This window comes from Xyrauchen texanus, chromosome 21 (genome assembly GCF_025860055.1).
Source record: "Xyrauchen texanus isolate HMW12.3.18 chromosome 21, RBS_HiC_50CHRs, whole genome shotgun sequence".
In the NCBI taxonomy this organism is placed as follows: Eukaryota; Metazoa; Chordata; class Actinopteri; order Cypriniformes; family Catostomidae; genus Xyrauchen; species Xyrauchen texanus.
This window is the reverse complement of record NC_068296.1, coordinates 27,573,699-27,600,898: the sequence shown is the minus strand read 5'-3', so window position 1 is coordinate 27,600,898 and position 27,200 is coordinate 27,573,699. Positions and strand designations below refer to the sequence as shown.

General features: G+C 38.0%; 1 pseudogene; it reads left to right on the top strand.

Moving 5' to 3' along the window:
- Positions 1–16,636: 16,636 nt before the first annotated feature.
- Positions 16,637–27,200, top strand: part of LOC127661487 (uncharacterized) — a 32,872-nt pseudogene continuing 22,308 nt past the window's right edge.

The window sequence follows — 27,200 nt, the reverse complement described above, 5'->3', positions numbered from 1 at the left end:
TTAGAATGCATTTGAATAAATTCTATATTAATCCAAGTTTGTCATATGATCAGATAATAAGAGGCATGCTCTTTTTAACATAGAGACATTTGTCAGTATGTTCAAAAACAGTATGTTCCATTTTAACTCATGGTCACAATACCATAAACATAATGTTTTTTCTTGCTGCAAAGTATATTTATATTATATTTACCATTATATTTACTTTCACACTTGCAAAAGCATAACTATTTCAAATGATATGCATAAAACACACTATAATCACTTCATATAGTTACATACTAAATTATTAATATACCATACAAGAAATAATCACGTTCACATTAACTATGGTGAGCATTATCCTTAGGTTGCATTTTTGCTCAGAAATTACACTTTTACTGCACTGAAGGTTGGGGTATGGGTTTGGAGCTACAGTGAATAAAATATGTATTCCTGTTGAATGTATGACATAATTACAGCTAAATGTACTATTTGTTTTGGTGCCAATCTGTGGAAATTTCATGAGCTATGGATCATGAAAAAACATTTAACTAATAGTACATAAATAAACTGTAATTGTGATATATCAGAGTTGTTGATGTGTTCATTGTTGTTCGGTACACAACAATATTTAATTAGCCAGCTAGCTAATGGCTAGTGGCTACTGAGCCTGATTGGTTTCCATGACAGCAGGGCTTCCTGTTAATACTTCCTTACAGGCAGATTTCTGTAAATCAGATGTGTGTATTACTTTGCCAAACTGCTTGCGTTTTTAGCACCACGTACCTGTTTCGATTGCCTACACTAGATGTGGAACATAGGATAAATTTATATAATTACTCAGAATTTTAATCATTGATATCAAAAATTATATAGTTTTTTAATTAATATTGATATTGCCTAGCCATATCATTAGGAATAATTTTGACAAAACTTGCCAACTGTTTTAAATCTACAAAAATATGCATTTTGATTGCAAGATGCTACAATCCAGGACAAATCTCTCTCTCTCTGTAACGTAGCTGGCAGGCAATAACACAGAAGCAGACGATGATGACGAAGTGTAGAAACCCAGGTGCAGTTTATTTACAGTTGTAAAATCCAACGTGAAATGGAACAAAACCAAAACATAAACATATCTTGACTGTACCTGACTGTACTTGACTTGACATAATATGATACATGAACATGGAATTGACTTAATTTCACTTGATATAGCATGATAAAGTTACACTAAACAATACTCGACAAAGGACAATAGCAAACATGAGGGCTTAAATACATAGACATGGGAAAACATAAGCCAATGAACAAACATAATTCTAAACAAGACAATAAGCATAAACCCATTACATGAAAGAACCAATAACAAGACACAACATGGAGGGAAAACTGATGATGAAGGGCACAAGCTCTTACGGTGTTTCTGGGAATAAAATTCTTTAAACATCAGTCCTTGAGAGTAAACTTGCATCTCAGAAGCATATGCCATCAATGAGTAAAAAGCAAAAGCAACCTTCAGTTGATGTTCACGATGGGACCAAAGAAAAACCAGCAGACTGATGAATTCGATGAGATCAAAAAAGCGCTCGACTTCCTAACAGAGGAAATTTCTGCCGTTAGGCTGCAGCAGAAAAGTATCCTGGATCTGGTCGAGGAGGTGAAGGCTTTGCGGACTCAGAATGCCGAGAAAGAAAAGAGAATCACATACCTTGAGAGCAGAGTGGCGTACTTGGAACAGTATTCCAGAATGAATGATGTGATTGTCACCGGGCTCCACTTAAAACCCCGGTCATACGCTCGGGCGGTGACCGCTGACAACGGGGGAGAACCCGGTGAGATGGAAGCTAATTCCACGGAACAACAGGTGGCTGCCTTCTTAAAGGCCAAAGGGATTCAGTTTGACTGTAACTCCATTGAGGCTTGCCACCCTCTAACAAGGAAAATCGCAAGTGATAAATCAGCGGTCATTATGAGGTTTGTTAACCGAAAAGATAAGATCGCATTGTTAAAACAGGGTAGAAAACTTAAAGGCTCAGATGTCTTCATCAATGAGAACCTCACAAAATACAACGCCGACATAGCCAGAAAAGCACGCTACTTAAAGAAACAGAGGAAAATTCAAAATACTTGGACTACAAACTGCAAAATATTCATTAAACTAAATGGAATACCCGAGGAAGCCAAAGTACTTGTCATCAGGAGCATGGAGGAACTGGATAAGTATCAGTGATGAACAAGATCTGGACGTAAGGTAACAAACAGCTACACACAATTATATGACACAAGCTGAAAGAACATATTCTTTTACATCTGAAGATGATAACCTAAGAACTGTGGTGAACAATGATCAAGACCAGCAGGAGCTGAAAACATTTGAATACATTGACTACAACTTACAAGATTTGGAAAAAGATTTAGATCCTGACAATAATTTCTTCTACACCATCAACAATAACTGCAGCTACTACACTGATGATCAGTACAACAAAATGATTAAATCAAATGGCAAATTATCAATTATCCACTTCAATAGCAGAAGCCTGTATGCCAACTTTAATAACATTAAGGATTATTTACATAGATTTTCACAACCATTTAAAATTATAGCTATATCTGAAACATGGATTAACTCGGAAAAACGGATGGACTTTGAGATGGATGGTTATGAATTTACATATAACAATAGACAAAATAAGGTTGGAGGAGGAGTAGCAATATATGTGGATAAGACTCTGAACTTTAAGGTGCTGGAAAATATGACAGCTGTGGTTGATAATTTATTAGAATGTATTACAATAGAATTATATATGGAAAAATCAAAAAATGTCATCATGAGTTGTGTATATAGATCACCGGGTTCAAATATAGAACAATTTAAGGACTGGATGGAGTGTATGTTTACAAAAATAAGCTATAAAAACATTTTTTATATGTGGGGATTTCAATATTGACCTGTTGAATCCTAATAAACATAAAATTACTGATGAATTTATTAATACAATGCATAGTATGAGTCTATTTCCGATAATAACCAGACCAAGTAGAATTACATCTTATTGTGCCACCCTAATTGACAATATTTTTACTAATAATATCGAGAACAACACAGTGAATGGTTTATTAATTATTGATATTAGTGACCATCTACCAGTTTTTACTGTATATGATTGCGAATATAGGATTAAAAAGCCCAATATGCAAACAGAATTTAGAAGGGTGAGGTCAGAGGAATCTATTAACAATCTGAAAAAAGATCTGCTGGCACAGAACTGGGATATAATATATCAGGAAAAAGATATTAACAATGCATATGACATATTCTTAGAACTTTTTAAGAATGCATATGACAACAATTGTCCAATAAAAGAATATAGCAGAAAATTAAGGTATACTAATTGCCCATGGATCACTAAGGGAATACAGAACGCATGTAAAAAGAAAAATACACTGTATAGAGAATTCATAAGACGGGGAACCATAGAGACAGAAAACAAGTATAAAAAATATAAAAATAAGTTAACTCAAATTATAAGGGCTTGCAAGAAGGAGTATTATAAGAACAAAATAAATAATAATATAAACAATATTAAAGGAATATGGGATACATTGAATAGTATTATAAGAAATAGTCCTAGACAGATAGGTTATCCTAAGTACTTTATTGACAAGGATAAGGAAAATTATGATATGGAGAATGTGGCCAACAGTTTCAATCAGTTCTTTGTAAATGTGGGACCTGATCTAGCCATAAAAATCCCTGATCCTGGGTCATCGGAAGGTCATTGTAATAAATTAATAGAGAGAAATCAAAGCTCAATGTTTCTCAGGCCAGTGGATGAGAAAGAAATATTGGAAATTGTGAGCAATTGTAAGAACAAAAAGTCTACTGATTACAATGACATTGACATGACTATAGTGAGAAATGTCATTGAGGAGATCTCAAAACCATTGACATATATTTGTAACTTATCATTTCAAACAGGTTCATTTCAAATCAAAATGAAAACAGCCAAAGTCATACCTCTGTATAAAAATGGGAGCAAATACCACTTCACAAACTACAGACCTGTCTCCTTACTTCCACAATTTTCCAAAATTCTTGAAAAAGTCTTTAACAATAGATTAGATACATTCTTGGATATACATCAGTTACTCACTGACGGTCAGTATGGATTCAGACTAAATAGATCTACATCAATGGCAATAATAGAATCAATAGAGGAAATCACAAGTGCCCTGGATCATAAAAATTATGTAATGGGGGTATTTGTTGACCTTAAAAAGCTTTTGATACAATCGACCATGACATACTAATAAAAAACTGGAAAGGTATGGTATCAGGGGATAGTATTAGACTGGGTGAGGAGTTATCTAAGTAAGAGACAGCAGTTTGTGAAGTTGGGAAGCTCCAGGTCAGTATGTTTGGACATTGCTTGTGGTATCCCCAGGGGTCAGTGTTGGGACCAAAATTATTTATTTTGTATATTAATGACATATGTTCTGTATCTAAGTTGTTGAAGATGGTTTTATTTGCAGACGATACCAATATATTTTGTTCAGGTGAAAACTTACAGCAACTGGTGAAGGATGTCACTAAAGAAATGAATAAATTAAAAATATGGTTTGATAGTAATAAATTATCATTAAATTTAAATAAAACTAAAATAATGTTATTTGGGAATTGTAATATGAATATTCAGGTGAACATACAAATAGACGGGGTTATAATTGATAGAGTTCATGAAAATAAGTTTCTTGGGGTAATTATAGATGACATAATCAGTTGGAAATCACACATTAATCATGTACAATCTAAACTATCAAGATCAATTGCAGTAATAAATAAGGCAAAGCAGGTCCTGGATCGGAGATCACTCCACATGTTGTATTGTTCACTGGTTTTACCATATTTGATTTACTGTGTTGAGATTTGGGGACACAACTACAAAAGTTCATTACATTCACTTTCTGTTCTCCAAAAAGAGCAATAAGAATTATTCACAATGCTGAGTATAGGGAACACACTCATGCATTATTCATACAGTCAAAATTATTAAAATTCACAGATCTTGTGAAGTATCAATCAGCCCAAATAATGTTTAAAGCTAAAAATAATATATTGCCAAGAAATATTCAAATATTATTCAGGGTAAGAGAGGGAGGTTATAATTTAAGGGGGACACATAACTTCAAAGTTAACAGAATTCGGACAACTAGAAAAGGTTTTTGTATCTCAAGCTCTGGAGTAAAGCTATGGAATAGTCTCAATGATGAACTAAAACAATGTCCAAACATAAATCAGTTTAAAAATAGGTATAAAGATATTGTCTTCAAGAGATACAGGGATGAAGAATGGGGTGAATAATCAATGAGTGTTTTGGGGCTAGTAATTATTTTCCGTTTTTTTTTGTGTTATTATTATTATGTCATTTCTTTTTCTGAGCTACTGATATTTCTAAGTTATTCTTCTATATTATTTATTTAATTATTATTTTCCTTGTTTAAGTAATTGGTAATTTTATTAATATTATTATTTTTTTTTTCTCTCTTTTTTTTTTTTCTTGAATTATTTTTCTTTGCTTTGGGGTATAATAAAGTAGATTTATGAATACATGGAACATGGGTCGACTCATGGTAAGCTTTTGAATTATGGATAGGGGTGGGATTAAATAAGTTTTTTTTCTTCTTCCCACTCCTTTTCGAATATGTAATGGACATTGACAAGAGTAAGAAAAGAAAAAAAAAAAAAAAAGTCTTTGACTGTAACCATTGTAATTAATTTGTTTTATTGTGTTATTGGAATCATTTTGATTTGTTTGCTTGATTTTATTTTCTTGTCAGATGTTCTTTTGCATAAATTCGAAATAAAAAAAAAAAAAAAACAGGACATCACATGACTAGAAAACGGGAACAAAACTTTTCAAAATAAAAGACCAGAAAACAAAACATGACCAAAATCAAATCTAGACATGACACTCTCTCTCTCACACACACACACACACACACACACACACACACACACACACACACACACACACACACACACACACAGAGAGAGAAAGATAGGGGAGGAGAGAGGCAGCATACAGTATATGCTACGAAAACATTAATAAAAGATTTAGGTTTAAACCTCTGGTTGGTGTCTGCGATCCTAATGAGCTATGCAGCACTAACCAATGTTCACAACAGTACATTATTAGCTAGCTATGTGTGTTAATTAATGTGATTAACCTTTGAAAATGTGTTCTTCCTGAAGTTTCAGCTTCTGTGGGCACAACCAAATGTGAGCAAAAATGGCTCAGCTGGTGCCATCATGTTTAATGGGATCACATGTCAGGGTTTACGTGAAAATACATCATCGAATTCTATGATAAGGGTCTGATCGATCATGACACATGGGGAAATGTGAAGCAGATGTAATTAAACCATACAAATAAAACACACATTGTTTGTTTGAGATATTTTATATTGTTTTTGAAACATTCACAAATCCTGTTTGTTGAGTCAAGTCAAGTCTAAAGTCATTTTATGTCGACTCTGGAGTTGAGTCTAAAGTCTGTTATCCCTTTGACATGGTGTGATCATTCCAGAGTGGTCCCTGGGGCGTACGATCACACCTGTGGGATTAGAAATGTTTTGTCTGACGTCATCGACCTGCAACATTTAAAATTCAAATGTGTTTTCGCACTGCGAAGCTGCCACTGTCACAGAGAGTGACTGGCTTAGCTATTGTCATTTATATGTATAAAACCACTGCTCAAACAGTCTTTTCTACAACAGGATCTGTTTATTTTATGTTACATGCATTCAAACAAACAGAAGAATACAAGTTTACTGTTCATATCCACACACGGTGCATAACAGTGGCATAACATCATCAAATCTGCTTTTGCATTGTTATATAACTGCCGTTGCTATAGAGAGAGGCACTGGTGAAGCGCTTGTCATTTATGTCTAAAACAGCTGCTTGAACAGTCTTTTCAACCACAGGATATGTTTATTGTATTCAAATAAACACAGTAGTATTAGAATACAAGTTTCCAGCACATATCTACTCTCTTGTGTCTATGACAACAGTAAGAAAACCAATCACATTTCAAACACAATGTTTTATTCACATGAAACATTATGTTGTTAATTATTTTTAATTGTGAATCTGTGTATAAATAAATATTATCAGACAGGCTCTGGACTCTGAAGTCTGCACTGCAAAAAACAGTCTGTAACAAGTGACTTCACGGCATGTCACTTTTACCTGAGACTCGTATCAGAACTAGTCATCTATTTTACACACACAACTTGAGTTCATTTGATTTATTTACAGTTTTGTATATACAATTCTCACAGAAAAAGATGTCTATTTTAAAAAGAAACAATTTAAAGATGAGGAGATCGGATAATTTTTTTAAATACTGATGAGGAGGGAGATTTTGACAATGAGAGAAGTGACACAGATGAGGAGATGCCCCCCAACCTTCAAGCCCTTGACGCTGAGTATGAAGATGTATCAGCCACTGCTCCTACGCCTTTACACACAACACCAAATGAGGTAGAGGAGGTAAGCTCTTCCTGCTGGAGTAATTAATTTTACCCCTCCTGGACATCAGGTTTTTTTTTTTTATCCTGCAGGAGTCAGGAGTTCAGACCCCACCTGCATCCCCCACAGAGGTCCAGTGTTTGTGACTGAGGAGAAGATTGTGCAGGAAACAAACAACTATGCTTCAGATCAGCCGGAGAGAACACCACCTAGAGTGAAAGAAAAGTTGGAAAAGTGGGTTCCAACTAATATTTCTTTGGGTCCTTGTTCTCCCAAGACCTCTTCCTCCTCCTCCTCCGTTACCTGCACTTTAGCAGCAGTGCTGTGCCTGCGATCCCTTGCATCAAATAAGAAAAATATTTACAGTAGTCACTTCCTCATTTCGTAACATATTTGTGCCATTAAAGGATCTCTGTGTGAATGAGTCACTAATGAAGTCGAAGGGTGGGCTGGCATTCTGACAGTTCATACCAGCAAAGAGGCATAGATTTGATGTCAAGTTGTTTTTTTGTGTGAAGTACTCACTGGTTACATGCAGGACATGATCGTCTACACAGGATCCACCACTGACATCCACCACTATGAGGGGCTTGGGATTTCTGGGTCCGTCGTCATGTTCTTATTGCCCCTTCCTTAGGGAAGGGGCATGTTCTTTATGTGGACAACTGGTATGCAACAGATATCTGTTCATCTGGGTGAGGAAGATGCGGGACCAAATCCACATTCAACGAACTTCAATACAACACAACATAAAACACTGATGCACACACACTTCGCTTTGTGTGCATCTCTCTCTCTCCCTGTGGCATACCTGGCTCTTCCCTTATCTCCCTCTGGCTGATTAGGCAACTCAGCACCCTCCTCCTCGCCCTCTTCCTCGTTAAATGTTACAGCAGTCACACCCTGTTCTAGCACCTCTTGTCTCTTGGCACAGGCGCCTGTGGGACTGTGCATGCCAACAGAAAAGGGATGCCAGCCTTTACAAGAGGGATGTCTAAATGCTTACCACTGTCCACAATTCCACAATGTCTGCCACAGAGAAGATGGACCACATCTCATGGGAGAGTACAACAAAAAGATGGGAGATGTTGACAAAGCTGACATGATGAAAAGCTTTGTTGAGTGTGCAGTAGACTAAAAAATGTTATAAAGAATATTTTCTTTTACCTATTCAACACTGTGATTCTCAAAAGCCACATTATCCACCTCCAACTTGCAGGTGAGAAATATGTACATCAAGGTAAAAATATTTCCAGCACTTTTTATCTCATTCAATGCAAACTAATGTGTTGTGAATGTACAGTTTAAGTCAGAAGTTTACATACACCTTAGCCAAATACATTTAAACTCAGTTTTTCACAATTCCTGACATTTAATTGTAGAAACAATGCCCTGAATTAGGTCAGTTAGGATCACTGCTCTATTTTAAGAATGTGAAATATCAGAATAATAGTAGAGAGAATAATTTATTTCAGCTTTTATTACTTTCATCACATTCCCAGTGGGTCTTTTGTTTACATACAATTTGTTAGTATTTGGTAGCATTGCCTTTAATTGTTTAACTTGAGTCAAAAATGTTGTGTAGCCTTCTACGAGCTTCTCACAATTAATTCCTGGAATTATGTAACTGAGTCAGATTTGTAAGCCTCCTTGCATGCACACAGTTTTCTGTTCTACTCTAAAATGTTCTATCGGATTGAGGTCAGGGCTTTGTGATGGCCACTCCAATACCTTGACTTTGTTGTCCTTAAGCCATTTTGCCACAACTTTTGGAGGTATACTTGGGGTCGTTGTCCATTTGGAACACCCATTTGTCTTGAGATGTTGCTTCAATATAGCCACATAATTTTCCTTCCTCATGATGCCATCTATTTTGTGAAGTACACCAGTCCCTCCTGCAGCAAGGCATCCACACAACATGATGCTGCCACCGCCATGCTTTATGGTTGGGATGGTGTTCTTCGACTTGCAAGCCTCACACTTTTTCCTCCAAACATAACAATGGTCATTATGGCCAAACAGTTAAATATTTGTTTTATTAGACCAGAGGACATTTCTCCAAAATGTAAAAATCTTTATCCCCATGTGCACTTGCAAACTGTAATCTGGCAGTAGGCTGAGCAGCCTTTCAGGTTATGTGAACATAGGACTCCTTTTACTGTGGATATAGATACTGTCTACCTGTTTCCTCCGGCATCTTCACAAGATCCTTTGCTGTTGTTCTGGGGTTGATTTGCATGTTTTGCACCAAACTACGTTCGTCTCTAGGAGACAGAATGTGTCTCCTTCCTGAGCAGTTTGATGGCTGCATGGTCCCATGGTGTTTATACTTGCGTACTATTGTTTGATGAATGTGGTACCATCAGACATTTTGAAATTTCTCACAAGGATGAACCAGACTTGTGGAAGTCCACAGTCTTTTTTTCTGAGGCTGATTCTTGGATGATTTCTTTAGATTTTCTCATGATGTCAAGCAAAGAGGCTCTGAGTTTGAAGGTAGCCCTTAAAATACATCCACATATACACCTCCAATTCAATACACATCCTATCAGAAGCTAATTGTCTAAAGGATTGACATAATTTTCTGGAATTTTCCAAGCTGCTTAAAGGCACAGTTAACTAAGTATATGTTAACTTCTGACCCACTGGAATTGTGATATAGTTAATTAAAAGTGAAACAATCTGTCTGTAAACAATTGTTGGAAAAATTACTTGTGTTATGCAAAAAGTAGATGTACTAAAAGACTTGCCAACACTATAGATTACTAATATTAAATCTGTGGAGTGGTTAAAAAATTATTCAACCTAAGTGTATGTAAACTTTTGACTTCAACTGTACTTACTATCATTAGGACACACCACTGATTACCTGCAATTCAGGATCAACCTGATGAGAGTGCTGCTTGAGGAGCACAGTTCACCGCGGTATCAGTGCAGTGGGGGTCGTCCTGCCTCAGACAATCCCCTGCATCTAACAGCCAGGCATTTCCCCTCTGAAGTTCCTCAAATCACTTCCCAGGGCAGCAGGACCAGACGGCACTGCAAGGTCTGTCTCTCCAGCACACAGAAGACATAGGAGAGGTGCTGTTACGAAGTGTGTGGGAAGCAGGAGAAGGCAGACGGGGGGTGCGGATCCAAACGCGGTTTTATTAACAAACAAATAATAAAAATACAAACACAGGAACAAAGGAAAAGTCCACGATGGGAAAAAGTTAACTCAAACACCAAAAGAACACACAGCGGGTAGAACAGACAGTGAACATAAACGAAGGGCAGGGTAAACCTCGAACGAACCAGGGGAACAGCGAGAGAACAAAGGCATGAGCAAGCAACATAACATGCAACGATATTCACAAACAACGACCGACAAGGGAATTGAGGAACAAACAGGGTTTAAATACACAAGGACACAATAAAGACTAAACGAGACACAGGTGAGAACAATGATGAGTGCAGGCAGTGAGGGAGGCCGGGAATTGTGGGAATTGTAGTTTTCTACAAGGACAGTGAGACTCGGGGCGGACAACAAGGAAAACATTACATGGAATGTGATCAGTGAAGGGTGAAACAGAAAACACAGGGCAGACAACAAGGAATCGTGACAGGTGCCTTACTAAATACATGTGTGTGCCGTGCAACACTCCCTTGTGTGTTACTTTATGCTTTGAGGAGTACCACACACTCAAACATTACTGATTCTATAAGAGGTTGTTTAAATGTTCTTTATAGTTAATATTTAATGTTATTTCATACTGCTTTGTAAATATTATTGTATGGATATTGTTTTTCATTATGAAATTTGTAAGAAGTTCTTATTTGAAATTACTATGGTCTATAAAATGTGTTTTTTTTTTTTTGTTTAACCATAACTGTAATAAAACTTTTAACATTTCATCATTATTCAATGTCATTGTGACAGGGCGGAGGGTGGACCGGATCATGATTATACACACCCGGTCCCTTAACAGGCTAATAAAGCCTCCGAGAGGGATAAAGACCGACTGCAGATGGTGGTGCAAGGAGAGAGCGATTGTTTACGGAAGCTGACCATCATTTGTGTGTTTGTGTCTTTTGTTTAAGTTTTTCATTAAACTATTATTTTATTTATTTATATTGTCAAGTCGGTTCTCGCCTCCTTTCCATTGTTCCCTTTAAACTCCTGATAAGGGACCTGGTGTGTATAAGCATGACCCGGCCCCGCCCTCCACCCTGTCACAGTCATTAATTATGCCTCTTGATAAAGCAGTGCCAAGTAACATAGTACTTCACATCATGCAGACTCAGACATTTACAACTTACAAGTGAATAAGTCTCCTTTCAGCGTGTTTTTGTTCCATAAAAATATCTCTCCATGGATGAATCATTGATGATGTGGAAGGGTAGGCTGGCATTTCATCAGTTTATATCTGCAAAAAGAAACAGATTTCACATTATATTTTTGTGTGTGTGACATTTTGCAGGTGAGTATTGCATGACATGAGTATTAGCAAAACATTGGATCCACAACAGACATTAACCATTATGAGGGGCTTGGGATCTCTATGTCTGTTGAAATGACCTTACTGCTGCCTTATGTGAGAAAGGATACTGGTATACCAGTTCCACATTCTCACAGAAATATTACAGGGTCTGTGGTACTGTGAGTGTAAATAGGATGAGAATGGCCATGATCACCTGCAAAATGTAGTAAAGTAATAAGGTAGTAAAGTAGTAAGGCAGCACTCCCTTTTGTGTTAGCCCATGTTTTTGTGGATTACCACATCCTGAAGCCTTATTGAGACAAAAGAGAAGGCGATGTTATTATTTATTCATATTATTTACTTACCATCATATTTTTTTACTGTTATTTATACATTTCAATTAAAAACTGTCTTATTTAATTTACTGAAATAGTTTATGAATATTATTTACCATTATCTTTAAGAACATTGAATTGACATATGTCTCTAACAAAGCAATGCTATATGATAATAACACTGAATTGACATATGTCTCTAACAAAGCAATGCTATATGATGATAACACTGAATTGAAATATGTCTCTAACAAAGCAATGCTATATGATGATAACACTGAATTGACATATGTCTCTAACAAAGCAATGCTATATGATGATAACACTGAATTGACATATGTCTCTAACAAAGCAATGCTATATGATGATAACACTGAATTGACATATGTCTCTAACAAAGCAATGCTATATGATGATAACACTGAATTGACATATGTCTCTAACAAAGCAATGCTATATGATGATAACACTGAATTGACATATGTCTCTAACAAAGCAATGCTATATGATGATAACACTGAATTGACATATGTCTCTAACAAAGCAATGCTATATGATGATAACACTGAATTGACATATGTCTCTAACAAAGCAATGCTATATGATGATAACACTGAATTGACATATGTCTCTAACAAAGCAATGCTATATGATGATAACACTGAATTGACATATGTCTCTAACAAAGCAATGCTATATGATGATAACACTGAATTGACATATGTCTCTAACAAAGCAATGCTATATGATGATAACACTGAATTGACATATGTCTCTAACAAAGCAATGCTATATGATGATAACACTGAATTGACATATGTCTCTAACAAAGCAATGCTATATGATGATAACACTGAATTGACATATGTCTCTAACAAAGCAATGCTATATGATGATAACACTGAATTGACATATGTCTCTAACAAAGCAATGCTATATGATGATAACACTGAATTGACATATGTCTCTAACAAAGCAATGCTATATGATGATAACACTGAATTGACATATGTCTCTAACAAAGCAATGCTATATGATAATAACACTGAATTGACATATGTCTCTAACAAAGCAATGCAATATGATAATAACACTGAATTGACATATGTCTCTAACAAAGCAATGCTATATGATGATAACACTGAATTGACATATGTCTCTAACAAAGCAATGCTATATGATAATAACACTGAATTGACATATGTCTCTAACAAAGCAATGCTATATGATAACAACACTGAATTGACATATGTCTCTAACAAAGCAATGCTATATGATAATAACACTGAATTGACATATGTCTCTACCAAAGCAATGCTATATGATAATAACACTGAATTGACATATGTCTCTAACAAAGCAATGCTATATGATAATAACACTGAATTCACATTTGTCTCTAACTAAGCAATGGAGTGTGGAGCAAGTTGGATGCAGTTCTGTATCTGATAAACCTGGGAATTTAAAAGACGATGTTGATAAGAGTGAGACACAGAGTGGTGTTGAAAATGTGTGTGAAGTTAATGATGTGGCGCAGGCTGAAGTCTTAGAGGAAAATATAGATGATGAGATGGATAGTTTATCCCAGTTTACTGATGATGGATTAAGAGATGATGATCAGTGGTCAGATGGCTAAAGAGGAACTGATAAAGATCTGTATACTGTTGATGAAATTAATACATTTCTTGATAAAACTAAAGGAAAAGTTGGTGTTGAAATAGGTAATTACTTCCCTGAGAAGATTATTTCTTCTGTGATATGGGTTAGGAATGTAAGTAGCTATGAAGAGCTCTCAAATCCGAAGCTGTTTTTGTCTTAAAAAGCATATCACAGTTCTCAGACAAGGTAAAAAGACAGGGAAAGTGAGGGGAAAAACTAAATAATCTTAATGGCTTACAACTTTTCTTTTCTTTCTGTTTTTTTCTTCCTTTTCCCATTTCTTATGGAGATCTTGCAGGTGGGATCAATTAATGTAAATTAAATGAGGGATGGGAGAAAATTTGTTTTATTATCAGAAATTATAAGATTGAAAGATCTGGGTGTTGTTTTTTTGCAAGAAACCCATAACAATCAAAACAATGAGATTGATTAGGGCTTGTGGTGGGAAGGAAAGGGCATTCTTTGTCATGCGACTAACTTAAGTGCTGGAGTAGCTGTGCTTTTTTCCCCTGTTCTTAAAACAAATATTTTATTTGGTACCTGGCAGAAATTCGGAATCTTATTTTTCTGTTTGTGAACATTTATGCCCCTAATATAGGAGCAGACAGATTACAGCTTTTTACCAAACTAGAGCACATTTTAAAACAACAGCAGTATGGTGATGTTACTGTATTAGGAGGAGATTGGAACTGCACTCGAGACTCTTTACAAGATAGGAATGGAGAAGAACCTAATGCACAGTCAGATATTTGGTTAGCTAATATAATAAAAAAATCTTAATTTCTCAGATGTTTGGAGAGAGCATAATTTATCGGCTCGGCAATATACATGGATGAAAGTTAGCAATGGCAGCATTTCTGGAGCACATTTGGACAGGTTTTATATATCACACAATTTAAGAAATAAGATTGTTAATCATTCTAACAACTCTTTCTGATCATAAACTTATCACTATTGAGTGTGGCTTTGACTGAAAGAAAGTTATTACTGGCTAAAGAGTTATTACTGGCATTTTAATTTTAAACTTTTGGAAGACAAACATTTTTGTGAGAATTTTAAACTTTTTTGGGAAACCTGGAAAAAGTGTCTTTAAGAAAGTATTATTCAGTGGTGGGAAGTTGGTAAAGTGCACATAAGAGGTTTCTGTCAACAATATACATCTCATTCCTCTTTAGTCTTGAAAAAGTCGTTTGGAAAAACCAGTGGTTGGAAAAAGAGATCTTGGATATTGAAAAGAACATGAATGAAATTGTTGCTGGGAATCTACAAGAACTGTGGACTGAAGAAAAAATAAGCTGAGCTCATTTTTAAAAGAAAAAGTTAAAGGAGCTCTTGTAAGAAGTTGTTTTTTAACAATAAGAGACATGGATGGACCTTCTTATTTCTTTAATTTGGAGCGAAAAGCAGGACAAGAAAAACAGATGCTCATTTTAAAAGATAACAATGGAGATAACACTTCAGACCCAGTAGTGATGCGCAAACTTGCTGTGGATTTCTATTCTAGTTTACATGCTGCTGTCAACTCAGATGAACAGTGAAGCAATCAACTGCTACAAGAACTTCCAGAGTTAACAGTAGAACACAAGCAATCTTTAAAGACTGAACTCACCTTTGAAGAGTTTACTGCTGTTGTTATGGGACTCTCCTCAGGACGTACACCAGGATTGGATGGATTATCGGCTGAATTCTAAAAGAGTTTTTGGAATGTTATTGGACATGATTATTTTGAGGGACTCCAAAAATGCATCAGTGAAGGAATTCTTCCTTTGAGTTGTCAGCTGGCAGTTTCAACGCTACTCCCAAAAAAAGGTTACCTAACTCTCTTGAAGAACTGGAGACCTGTAGCAATTTTAGGCTCTGATTACAAAATGTGTTCTAAATATCTGGAAAATAGGGTAAATGGTGTATTGCATAACATTATACATAAAAATCAGTCATATTAAAAAAAAAAAATAGATTCCTAATAATTTACATTTGGTACGAGACATTTATGATTTTGCTTCTTATAACAATACCAGTATAGGTTTTCTGTCATTAGACCAGGAAAAGGCTTTTGACAGAGTTGATCATACTTTTCTTTTTGAAACCTTAAAGGCTTTTGGTTTTGGGGACAATTTTATTTCCAAAATAAAACTGTTGTATGCTGGGGCCACATGTATGATTGAAATAGCTGGTGGCCTCAGTATTCCTGTAGCAGTCAACAGAGGCATTAGACAAGATTGTCCTTTTTTAGAACAAGCAGACAGCTAACAGATTTACAGCTCAATACATTGGATTTTTAAGTGCCTCATAAAGATCTCTGCATATGCAGACGATGTCACAGTTTTAATTAGAAATCATAGTGATGTTCAATGTTTAAAAAAGGCTTTGGAATGTTATGGGAAAGCATCTTCAGCTAAAGTTAATTGGCAAAATGTGATGCTCTTTGGTGTGGTCAAGACTTCACTATCTGGTGGTTTGCAGTGGGGGAGAGCAGGTTTTAAATATCTAGGGGCATTTTTAGGGACAGATGAATATATATAAAAAAAAAATGTGAGGGTCTAGTGGAAAAAGTGTGTGCTCGGTTGTCTCACTGGAAATGGCTGCTACCCCAGCTGTCCTACAGGGGGAGAATCCTGTTTTGTAACAATCTGGTTGCATCATTTCTGTGGCCCAAAATGATGGATCTAGAGCCTCCAGAGGACCTAGTAAGAAGATTTCAACAGCACCTGGTGGACTTCTTCTGGTCTGGTCAACACTGGTTGAAGGCACCAGTGCTCTATCTGCCAATACAGGAAGGAGGACAGGGACTAGTCAACATCAGATCCAGAGTCAGAGCTTTTAGACTCCATGCGGCTCAGAGACTCCTATATGGGGAGAATGTAAGCTGGGCTGGGATAGCCTGTGCCATCCTGAAGAGAGCGGACAACATGGAATTTGACCACCACTTGTTTCTTATGGTTTCCGAAAAACTAGATCTGTCAGGACTGACATGTTTCTATAGATCAATGTTAAAATCATGGACATTTTTCAGTTTCTCTCATGAGAAAAATGGTGTGAAGGGACTATGGCTGAGAGAAGAACCACTGTTTTTTAATTCTGCACTGGATTTAGATCTTTTTAATTCAGTATCCCTCAGAAAAGCAAATATTACCAAAATTGGACATTTTGTTTCTGAGGAAGGATGGATTTCTGCTGAGAATTTGCCTCAAAACTGGACATAAGATCAGTTTTGGTTGGCAGAGACTGTTGACTCAAATGTATTAGTTTTTACCACCAGTGTCTCTAAAGACAGTATACTGTCTTTAGAGACACCTATTGCAGAGGAAGAGGCTTCTGTCTTCCCAGATCTGAATTTCTGATATTAGAAATTGGCAAGAAATGGAATGGTTTGCTTTCTTTAAAGACACTTCAGCTGGGATTTTTTTAGAAATGCTGGAAAGAAAGCTATTTATGTAATGCGTGTAAAGGTGTCACATCTTCTTCAGCTTCAGAGTGTGAGAGAGTCTAAATGGCAGGACATCTTTGGGTCAAGTGCTTCCCCTAAAGGCTGCTGGAGGACCTTGTACAAACCTCCTATTGAAAAAAGAACTGGAGACCAGCAATGGAGGATTGTGCATTGCATAATAGCCACAAACAGATACAGAGCACACCTTGATCCACAGGTCCCCGAGGGTTGTCCTTTTTGTGGAGTACAAGAAACTGTCTTTCACTTATTTTTTAATTGTGCTAGATTACAACCATTATTTTATAAATTTGAAGAATGGTGTCAAACCCTGGGGGACGTTTTTACACCTGCAAGGTTTATTTATGGGCCCAAGTATAGCAGAAGTAGAATGGAGAGTCATGTTTTATTAAACTATTTATTTGGGCAAACAAAGATGGCTATATGGTTGTCAAGAAAAAGTAAACTGAGTGAAAAGGGATCAACTGATGTTATTTCAGTACTAAAGGGATTTAAAGTAATAAAATCCCATATCAACATAGAGTACAGCTATACTAAGTTGATAATTGATCTGCAAATGTTCAAATACAAATGTTGAGTAAATCAGTGTATATGTAAAGTTGACCCTGATGACTGTTTGCAAATGTAAATTTGAGTAATGCTGCAGGGAGTGACGGTCAGAAAAAATGGAACGTACGTGTGAAAAGGTTCAAATGTGACTTTAGTGCAACTCAAGCCCGAGTCTCTAACTCGAGTCCCCGTCTCTGATGTGGCAGATAAAATGTTTTGTTGTTCAGACTGTAGTCGCTTTTGCTAGCACATCTACATTAGTTGTCATAGCAAAGATGCAAACTTGCATATGTTCACAATGCTTGAGTGTTTATCGATGGATGATTTCATGAGGGCATCCAAATATTAACACATTCTTTACAGAAAATTGCTTAAAAATGGGAGAGGTGGCATATGCAATGTTGATTGCTGCTAGGGTTTACACTGTCCTGTTTTCGCCAGATGTTCTGGATTTTATCCCATATGGGTTATGCTTATTATTTTAGCAGGCAGAGAAACATCCTTTATTAAAGGCTTTGAAGCATAAAAGGGTCAGACAGAGAGACTTTTGATGAGGACCCCTGTCCTGAATTAATGGCCTTGAAGCATAAAAGGGTCAGACAGTGAGACTTTTGAAAAGGACCCCCATCCTGTATTAAAGTGCTCACAAAGCTCAAGCGTCCCGTATTCGAGTGAGACATTCAAATTCATCGCTCTGTGGAAGCTCACAGCCGGTGTGTTACCACACCTTAGCACATCTCTTTGGGTGTGTAAAGCCAATGTCTGAAATATTTTAAAAGAGGTTTGCACTGCTTTGCTGCCCTGTAATATGTGCATTCCAATCAGAAGAGATTATCATACTTCACCTTCCACTATCGGAGGGCTGAAAGGTATAACTGTCATTCTGTTTTTAAGTTATTTTTATTGAAAATGATCTTGTAACAATCCTACAGCATGGCATTATCATTGTTTTTCCTGCAAAATGTCCTGTGAAGGTATCGTTTATGCCGTTTTTAATGCAGTACATGTCAAAACGTAACAAAATAACGAATGACAGAATGAAATTCATGAATTGAATGAATGAACACATGAAATCCAATCTGACCATTCAGACTGAGACTCATTAAGCAAAAATCTGATTTTAATCAGATTTCTAACCATCTACGAATGTGGTTTGGATCAGGTTTGTAAAAATCTGTTTTTGTACCGTTCAGACTACAAAAACCTAAACGGTCTGTGTGAACATATCCTGAAAGCAAGAAGTTGACTTTTCCATCTCTGCTGCGTTTGACATCACAGCTCATAGCAGTGGCAGGAACGGAAAGCTCTTTTCAGATATTACAGATCTCCTTTATTTAAGACAATGTTTTTATATTTGAGAATTAGATAATGTGGAAGAATAGTTATCATAATCATCATTATAATGTAATGAATGTGCTGTAAAATCTGTGTAATGAATGTAATTTATTGTTAACACCAGAGAAACCAGACAAACTTAGAGTTGATAATATATATTTGCACAGAAAGGAAATTGTTTCTGTGCCACATGGGTCCATCTCTATATGTTTTATTAAATTTTTTCCTAAGAATTGTTTTTCTTAGAATTTCTTGACCACTTGTGCCTTTTAAAATAATCTTCATTACAGTGTTTTTAAGGCAGCATCAATCTCTAAACTAGCAAACTAATAAATATATCATAGTACATTTGCATTGCTTGTGATTATGTGCCATGCATGGATAATCTATTGATAAAGAAGGTGGGTTTCTCAATATAGGTGTACCCAAAAGTGTTGTTAACTCTAGTGTAGTCTGTGTGAGTTTTCATTTACTCAAGTTACTTGTCTCATTCCAGTTCTCCATCTATTATGGTCCATCTTATATTTGCATTGTATTGTATTCTTATTGTGCTCTCTTAATGTGGCTCACAAATTGCAGGTGTTCGCTTAAAGCACATCAATATGTTCCACAAAATTGTCTGGAGAGCTCCTGTGCTTAAAGCGAGTAGAATGCTTCCGAGCAAAGGACAACAAGAGGTTGTTATATACATTTCTTTCTGCTATTGTTGTCTTTAATGGAGCTCAGTGTGCAAGCTCTTGTTGATATATAGATTGTTTTCAACTAATGGCCAGAAAAATAGTTGCCTCATCATATTTAATGGGGATTTAAAATCGCAGCATTCCAGCGACGTGCTGTCATTTAGCTAGCCAGCCATACCGTGGGCTTAAAACGGAAATGTTCATGTTGCCAGGGAAAATGGGTCTAATTCAACAGAATACTGTGGCCTTTCTCTTTAATATTGGTCCAGAAACTGGATTAACAAACGTGTACACACAGAACACTGCTGCATGCGTCTCTCTCTCTCTCTCTCTCTCTCTCTCTCTTACTCTTGGCCAGGCATCACCTCCTCCTCCTCCTCCTCCTCACATACCACCACTGCCTGATTAAGGACGGGGAAACCACCGGTCTGACTTACTACCCCCTTCCTGGAGGGGAGGAGTTGCCCCTTTGGCAATTCCATCGCCAGCTGGTCTTCCCCACCTCCTGGGTACGATGAGAAAGATAGTGGGAGAGACAGAGAGGGAGACAGAGACAGATAAACTGCAGTTCCCGACCACGCCGCCATTTGGTCCACAGCCAGCTGTCCAGCGATCCTCCGTGATGCCGGGCGATGGCACTGGATTCCTGGCGAACAGCAGCAGTTCCTCCTCAGAATGTTTTCATTTGTTTACGTTTATCAGTGGTCTCTTATTTTAGAGGAGGTGATCAGAGAGAGAGAGAGAGAGAGAGAGAGAGAGAGAGATGTTTGTAAAGACCTTATAATGTTTGTGTCTGGGCCTGACCCAAGTGGACATCGCAGACTAATTGTTATCATTTTTCAATTTACATTAGGCAGTTGGTTATGGAGCCTTCTAAGTTTTCCTGCCATGCCTAGATTATGTGTCTAGCGACTGCACCATGGCCTCTAACAAATGACATTTTCCCTTGCACTTTAAATCAAGATGAGTTTTAATTAGGCCTTCTCTTCTTGCTCCCTTGTGAGTTTCTAATCAAATCAGGGTAATCAAATCTCTTCCTCCGCTGTTTTCTGAATGATCACCCAGCATCTTTTTAGTTTTGTTGCATTCTTTTTGCACAGTAAGAGACAGTTCATTTTGCACCACATGTGGGAAAACTACAGTTCTCTTACGAGAGGTTCTCTTGTATTGCGTAAGCTAGCTTACGCTATGGGAAAGATTCATCTTTTCTGAGATATTGAAGCCAAAAAATTATCCTTAATTTTGTATCCATTGTCAACGCAGTGCAGCAACTGCATACCTTGAGCGGGCTAGCTAGCGAGCTCATAGGTTGCTCTGCGGCAACTGCTGCAGCCTATAGACGAACTTGAGTGAACTTGCGTCCAATGACAGGCGCCCGCGCCGTCACTGTATCAAAGCCCGCCAAAATGGGCGTGGCTAGAGTGCATATAAGCGTAAGTTCGTAGGCTGGAACCCTGGTTTTCAATGAATCTTTCCCGTAGCGTAAGCTAGCTTACGCAATACTCGTTCCCTCTTCTAGAGAGAACCGAGGTTACGTAAGGTAACCGATTAGTTTTAGTGGCAGTAGCTTGTCCTCTGTATGCATGGTATATAAAAAAAGAATCTATTAAATTGCATGCAAAACCTTTTTTATTTATTTATTCAATTGTCAAACATTTCATTTAAAAACATAAAGGTTATAAATCAAACCTTTAGTTACAGAAAAAACATAAACATGTCTGTTTTATATTTAGTGCATATAAACACATTTTCTTGTATTGTTGTTTTAAGGGAAAGTTCACAAATAAATGTCTTTATTTTTTCTGTGGAACACAAACTTTTATTGGACAAAATAGGTCTTAGCCTCTGTCAATATTTTCTTGCATTACATCTTTTTTCCATGCAATGAAATTAAATTGTGATCGGTGTTGTGTGTATCTGATTACAAAGTAATTAGTTAGTATAATCTAATATATTTTAGATCAAATAAGTAATGTAATGTATTGCATTTTAAACAGATTACAGTTACTTACAGTTAATTACTTTTAAGTTCATTACTTGCACTAAAGTAATATGTACATTTAAAATATGAATTCATTTGTAGGACTGTTATTGTTTCTGTGACAGCTGAAGGGTGTGTGACAGTGAATGTGGAGGAAAATAGACATTTTTAATTTAAGTGGAAAAATTTTTTTTGGAAAACTGATTTATAAAGTTAATTAAAAGTGAAATACACTGCCTGGCCAACAAATTTGAATACTCTAATATTTAAATGGACAGCCTTTAGCTTTGATTATGACACGTATTCGTCGTGGCATTGTTTCCACAATCTTATTTAACATCACAACATTTATTTCCATCCAGAGATGCATTAATTTTTGGCCAAGATCTTGTATTGATGACGGGAGAGTTGAACCACTCAGTAAAGTCTTCTCCAGCACATCTTAAATACTTTAAATGCGGTTAAGGTCAGGACTTTGTGGTGGCCAATTCATGTGTGAAAATTATTCTTCATGCTCCCTAAACCTCTCTTTCACAAGTTGAGTCAACCTTTATTTATTTATAGAGAGAACATTTAAAAACAACAGAAGTTGACACAAAGTGCCTCAAAGATCATACAAACAAAATGACAGAGTGATATAAAACAGATTGATTTAAAGTTAAATATAAAACATAATAAAATAAATAAAAACATTTCAAATACAACATCATGCATTTATCCATTTCAAACTATTCAATGATCTATTCAAAAGTAACAGAATTAAAATATGTTTTTAAAGAAGATTTAAAAATGTCTAATGATGAAGCTGACCTCACATGGAAAGGGAGACTGTTCCAGAGATTTGGACCTTTCACAGAAAAGGCATCGTCTAGATCTATAGTGACAAAGAGGAACCCTTAACCTGTTTATACACACCCCATTTTTTCAGCACAAACCATGAAAATTACATACCTGAACTTAAATGGTTGTATTTACTGGACCCTTTGGGATTTGGGCTTTATTTCCCAAGTTTCAGAATTAATATATGTTGTTATTTTCTTAAAGTTAGAGAAGCTCAAGTTTATAGTAATGGTAATATTTTGTGCTGAACATGTTTTTATAATCTAAAAAAACTATAATAAAAGTGCCAAGACAACCCAGAAATCGTCATGTCGTGTACAGACCTTAGGTTCCCAGTACCCCTGAGGGGGGAACAGGTGCTACATGACTAACATGGGAGCAAGCCCAGTAGCCATGGCCTTTTCTCTCTCTATGTCACTTGCTTAGCCCCAGCCGCTTCACACTCTATCTTAGCGCTCTGAAATGCGTCAGGGAAGGCGGTCTTTCCCGATCCTATTCTTTCAGGGGGAAAAGACCCTGTTGAGGCCACATCCTGCCCAGACTAGGGGGAGGTGACATATGGCAAATACACCATGAGGGTTGAGAAACCTTACGTGGTAGCAGTGCAGTGGTAGGTCCTGCCTAATGAGGGAGGAGCTCTACAAGCACGGCGACCAAGGACAAGGTCCGCTGACAGGGGAAAACATCACAGGGAGTTGCCTGAAGAGGGAATTAAGCCTATGGTGCCCTAACCCAGTACAGAACAATTGTGGCTCATAGTGGGTCTGGTCGCAAATTGCTCCACTGAATTCACAGGCCAGAAAGCTAGGGAGGAAGAACATCGAGGAAGCAACGCTTAGTGGCTAACCTGGGAGAGAAAGCACATTAAGTGTGATCAACTTAGTGAAGGGTGCTGGGTGCTAGCGGAACACCCGGTCAGTTGTTTCCGCATTACCGAGTTCTACTGGCTCGGACCTGACAAAACACGGGACGAGACAGACTCAACCCTGAGATTGTAAAATCTCACAAATGTATTGGGTGTTGCCCAGCCCGCTGCTCTGCAAATGTCTGCTAGGGAGGTGCCATTGGCGAGTGCCCACGAGGATTCCACACTTCTCGTCAAGTGTGCTCAAACCTGCAAGGGGGCAGGCATGGCCTGGGTCTGCTAAGCTAGCAAGATTGCATCAACTATCCAGTGAGCTAACCTCTGTTTGGTGATGGCGTTCCCTTTCCGCCATCCACCAAAGCAGACAAAGCAGGTTGCAGGTTCACGACCTGATCCCTGAAGGGGGTCGTATGAACCTTGGGCATGTAGCCCGGTCGTGGCCTCAGGATAATGTATGTGCCAGACCGAAATCCAGGCAGGTGTCGCTGACAGAGAACACTTGCTGTTCCCCAACCCTCTTGATGGAGGCTAGCGCTATCAGGAGGGCTGTCTTCAGGGAGAGGGCCTTGAGCTCAACTGAGTCAAATGGCTTGAAGGGGGGTTTCTGAAGGCCTGAGGGGACCACTGAGAGATCCCAGGAGGGGAACAGGCTTGGCCGGGGAGGGTTCAGTCTCTTTCAGTCTTCTAAGGAACCTGATAATCAAGTCGTGCTTACCCAAGGACTTGTTGTCCATTGCGTCTTGGTGGGCCGTGATAGCGGCTACAGACTCCTTCAATGTGAAGGGGACAGCCTCCCCTCCAGCCTCTACTGCAGGAATGAAAACACTGACCAAACTGCTCTGTGGGTCTTCGGCTAGGGAAGAACACCAATTTGTGAACAAACGTGACTTCATTGCATAAAGTTGCCTGGTGGAGGGAGCTCTGGCTTGGTTGATCGTGTCTACGACTGCAGGTGGTAGATCACTCAGATCTTCTGCGTCTTGTTCAGGGGCCAGACATGGAGGTTCAAGAGGTCTGGGTGCTGGTGCCAGAGGGTGTACCGTCCCTGAGAAAGAAGGTCCTTCCTCAGGGGGATTTTCCAGGGAGGTGCTGTTTCGAGGAGCGTTAGATCCGGGAATCAGGTCTGGGTGGGCCAATAAGGAGCCACCAAGTTGACCTGTTCCTTGTCCTCTCTGATCTTGCACAGCACCAGTGCAAGAAGGCTCACTGGGGGAAATGCGTAATTGCGGAGCCCCCGGGGCCAGCTGTTTGCCAACGCTTCGTTCTCAACCGGGCCTTACACAAAAGCCCGTTCAAAATACTTACACAGAGACAGATTCTAACCTGCGTTCGACAGCTAGATTGCTTTGCAGCGGTAGACCTGAAGGATGCGTACTTCCACGTCTCCATCTTGCCTCGACACCGACCCTTTCTACGGTTCGCGTTTGACGGCCAGGCGTATCAGATCTCTTTTCCTCCCAGGACAACACTCACTGACCACTCAGGTACTCTCTGACAGAAGTCCTGAGAGTGAACATATGTCTGCCTGGGTCGCCCATCTCAGGAGCGCTTAGTAGCTTTCCTGGTCTTGGAAGGGGTCCTGGAGACGGGGGGGGGGGCACGCCATCTGCGAGGTGCTCGACGCTGGGGCTGAAAGCTGGGCCCGGGTTGAAGCAGAGCTGCCTGTTGTTTAGCCGCAGTGGGATGCCCTCGGCGGGCAGGCGTGGTGTGAGGTGCGCTGGTTAGGCAATATAAGTAAATTGCTGTTTCTGGAGCATTGCTATCATGAAAAAGAGATCAGATATCAATGTTGAACCCTTAGACCTTTGAAAAGATGTACAATTTGTTAACATTAATTACATTTATAGACAGTAAATTATATTGTAAATGTAAGCAGAGTGACGTCACTCCTGAGTGCAGTGAAATTGCATATCAACAGGTTAATAAAAGTTTATCACAAAACCTGAGCGCTCTGGTGGGGAAGAAAGGGTGTAGAAGTTCACTGATATACTGGGGCGCAAGACCAGATAGTGCTTTGTAGACATAAATCCGAATTTTTAAATTCCTGAAATTCACTGGAAGCCAGTGTAGAGATGCTAAAAATGGGGAAATGTGATCCCTCTTTCTTGACCCTTTTACAAGCCTAGCTGCCATGATTTGAACTAGCTGTAGACAGGATAACTCAGTTTGGGGCAGAACAATGTACAATGAGTTGCAATAGTTCTTTCTCCGTGCCTTCTTAAAGAAATTTTCATGACTATTAGTTCCAGTGTGATATCTATAATTAACAGCTCACTAGCAAGTGGACGTGCAATTCTACATCCTTTGTTAAAAAAAAACTTTTTTGGATCCGGAAATACATAACAATTACAGACCAATCTCCAACTGCCTTATATTTCCAAGATTTTGGAGAGAGTTGTTTATTTCCAGCTCTACTCCTATCTAAATACATTTAACATTTTAGATACAGTACATTTCAGTCTGGTTTCAGACCCTTGCACAGCACTGAATCTGCATTGTTGAATGTCATTAATTATATTTTTCTCTCCATGGATTCAGGTTCACCTGTCATTTTACAGTGCCGCATTCTACACTATCGACCAAAATATTCTCCTCAAACATCTAAAATGTATGGTTGGCATCCAGGTTTGCCCTCCACTGGTTTTCATCCTATCTAAAAGAAAGAACATTCTTTGTAATTTTCGATTATTTTTCTTCTATGTCAGCTCAGCTCTGAGTGAATTGACCGGGAGTGATGTAAGGGCTGAGAAAAAGTAGGGAGAGGACAGGTAGACACAGACTCAAACATTATTGAATTATGGTCAGAAATGCCAATAGCTAAGACCTCTCAGTTGGATACAGAAAGACCATAAGACAACACAAGATCTAATGTTTAACCCACATTGTGAGTAGGACCAGTGACCAGTGACAAAATGTAAAGACACAGTGAGGGAGATAAATTAATTTACCAGAGGTGTTGATAGACTCCTGATTCTTGAGGATTTTAATATTCATGTATGCTGTCCATCACCACGAGGCACCAGTCCAGAGAAAAATTCCAAAAATTGTTCGATGAAGTCCTTATTAAATCTGGAAGGTCTGTACACCAGTGCACAGAAAGCAGGACCCAAGATGTCAATCTTTAATATTTGGACCTCATAACTGGAATACATGTCCATAGGCAGAGTTAGGTTTCCCAGGGCCATTTGTTCGCCAGGATTCAGCCAGGTGTCAGTGATTAATAAAAAAAAAGTCCAATGATCATGATATACAAATGTCATTCAGAATAAAAGACTTGTTTGATATTGAACATGCATTAATGAAGGTAATCTTAATAGTTGCGACATCTGTGTTTTGTGGTGAAATAAATGATGTGCATTTCAGCAAACTGAGATTATCAAAATTGACTCCCCACTTCACATCACTTGCACCAGTCAGAGGGAAATTGCGTGAAGACCAGATGGCCGGTATGTGGTGGTTGTCAGGGTAATCGGCCAATAATCTTCAGGAATGTCATCATGACCCTTGATGGACATACCGGGGGCGGAGC